The sequence below is a fragment of the Schistocerca serialis genome, chromosome 8 (genome assembly GCF_023864345.2).
Source record: "Schistocerca serialis cubense isolate TAMUIC-IGC-003099 chromosome 8, iqSchSeri2.2, whole genome shotgun sequence".
Taxonomy (NCBI): Eukaryota; Metazoa; Arthropoda; class Insecta; order Orthoptera; family Acrididae; genus Schistocerca; species Schistocerca serialis.
This window is the reverse complement of record NC_064645.1, coordinates 63,987,621-63,990,470: the sequence shown is the minus strand read 5'-3', so window position 1 is coordinate 63,990,470 and position 2,850 is coordinate 63,987,621. Positions and strand designations below refer to the sequence as shown.

At 35.8% G+C, this 2,850-nt stretch overlaps 1 non-coding gene across 1 annotated transcript; it reads right to left on the bottom strand.

Annotated features, from left to right (window-relative positions):
- Positions 1-2,003: 2,003 nt before the first annotated feature.
- On the bottom strand, positions 2,004-2,080 carry Trnas-cga (transfer RNA serine (anticodon CGA)). Its single transcript has one exon. It is a non-coding gene; the product is annotated as a tRNA-Ser (tRNA).
- Between the last annotated feature and the right edge of the window lie 770 nt (positions 2,081-2,850).

The following is a 2,850-nucleotide window of genomic DNA, read 5'->3' as shown; positions in this document are numbered from 1 at the left end:
TATCATAGCTCATCACTATTACCCTTACTTTTAAATCTACATACTTACATTTATATTGTCTTTTGAATTGAATGATGGTTACTCCTTATCAAATTTTTGAATTTTCCTTACAGTAATCAGTAAATTCATTTACACAATAAAATGGATTTTTCTCCAATGTAGGAAAAGACAGATGGCTACTTACTGTAAAGAAACAAATTAAACTGCATACAGGCACAATTAAAAGATATTTACATAAAGTTTTTTTTGCCCCAGCCTTCTTCAGTAAAAGGGAGAGAGACACCATTCATAAACACAAGCAAGCACACCTCAGGCACATGTGACTGCCAATTTCAGCATCTCGGGCTGGAATGCCCAAGATGCTGGAGTTGGTAGTCATGTGAGCATGAGATGTGCTTGTTTGTGTGCATTTATGGTGTGTGTCTTTCTTTTACTGATGAAGGCTGTGGCCAAAAACTTTATGTAAGTGTCTTTCAATTTAGCCTGCCTGTAACTTGATGTCTCTTCTTTATGGTAAGTAGAAATCTGTCTTTTCCTGCAGTGTTAATATTCCTACCTGGGGTTTGCATTGTTTGATGGATGTTTCTCCAGTATTTCCTTAACTGTGTGCTTAAACATATTAATGTTCTTTATTTTGCTGATATTGTTTGGAAGGCAATTGAATAGGTACATTCCCATGCTTTCTGCCAAAGCCTTCTTCATAAAGGGAAAAAAACACACACACATTCAGACTGCTGGACTGGCCGGAGATAGCGATCCTGTTTGCAGGAGGTGCACTTTTGTGTGTGTGTGTGTGTGTGTGTGTGTGTGTGTGTGTAGTTAATTATCACTTTGAGTCAGCAGATTAGGTCTATGCCAGTCTTGCATAGGTAATGTCTACAACATACACCAAGAACATGTCTGTTGTGCAAATTTTTATTCATATTTACATTTATTGTACAGTTTAAGTCAATAATGGTAGCACACATCACACTTCACATCAACACTTTTTACTGCAAGCAGACAGGATTGTCAGCTACTTCATGCAGAAGCACAGTGATCATTATGCATCCATCACTATCACTCAGTGAGTGCTAGTACAAATAAAATGCTCTCACCATGTTCAGAGATAATTTTAATTTTCAACACAACACAACAAGTAGGAAAACAGTTTGTTGATCTAGATTCAGGTAGACAAAAAATTCTTCACACGGTTTTTGTCAGTTGCTTGTCTGGTTGTCCTTTACAACATGCACTAGCACCATATTGTTTACCAGCATCTTATAGTTTTACCTCACACTCACTAATGCACAAACATTTTTAAGACTGAGTTAACTGTATCATATCTTTCAGTACTTACTTCTTTCTAATACAGGCATTATGTCATCCCTACAGATTGCAGTATTCTGTTGAAGTAGAGTACAAGCAAAATAATTACAGACCTAATATTTCAGTGTTAGTGATACCCATGATTCTAATGAGAAATAGATTCCACACAATGTCATAGACTTTTTTTACCAGCCCTGGCCTGAGCTACTAAATATAGATATCACTTAGTATCTTATTATCCAGGTAGGCCAGTACAACATTATTTATTTATTTATTTAAAGCAAAATTAGCCCTTCTGTAGATTGCTTGAAAATCAAATCCATACTGAAAATTCTATCAAAACACTGAAACAACAGAAAGTAAGCTCAGACAGAGCAAAATATTTACTTAGGATTGGCAAACTATTAAGTCATATGTAATTATTCAAAACCTGCTCATATTCAGTAACATTATCATTCACATGACATCAAGCACTATAAATACAGATTAAAAACTCCATCTACATATCATGATACCAGCTATATTACATTTGTACACTTGATTAGTAATAAAGGCATTCCCTACATACAGCAAACTCTGATGTCATTTAGTTGAGAAGTGCTAGGAAAGACAGATGAATAAATACATTTCCAGAATGAGATTTTCACTCTGCAGCGGAGTGTGCGCTGATATGAAACTTCCTGGCAGATTAAAACTGCGTGCCCGACCGAGACTCGAACTCGGGACCTTTGCCTTTCGCGGGCAAGTGCTCTACCAACTGAGCTACCGAAGCACGACTCACGCCCGGTACTCACAGCTTTACTTCTGCCAGTTAATAAATACATTATTTTCAAAATGTAGGATAATGCAGGTATAATGATTTTAAATAGCATGACAGTAATTCTGCTAAGTTGCCAGAGGTAGTGGAAATTCCTTGTTCAAGTCATGACTCTGTACACAGATCCTGTGTAATACTCCTGCAAGTAGTTTTCAGTGCCAAAGTTTATTCAAGTTATATGCTAATACTAAAAATGTCTCTTTGTTCTGTGTCTCTACTAGCTATTATTTACCTACATACATTTCAGTCATGCATTGGAATACACAGACAGTGCAGTGTCCAGTATTCAGTCCATCTGATGAGTGCAAAAATTGTGGTAAAGGTTGCTTAATCTGTGCACTAATCATCAAAGTTACTGACATGCAATAAGTGTTCAAGTACTGGTAGCATTGCTGGAATAGGCTTCACCCAGTCCACATGGATTACATGTATAAATATAGTTCTAAGGTTTCTTCCAAGAATTACAAGTTAACTTAATTACTAATATATTAGGAGTTATTCATGTATTTACAAACATTAATGAAAGGTAAACAAAGTTAATCATTAGTGTAGACATTTAAGTTCATGATAGAAATAATGTTTGATTGACATCCCTTGCACTGGGTTTAGCTACTCCAATTAAAGGGCTACAATAAGTTGACAGGGAGGGTTCAATAATTTTTTACTCTAATATCTATTATATTTTTTTCTGTAACCATCTCTTCTTTTGTCCATGGGATGGTGTA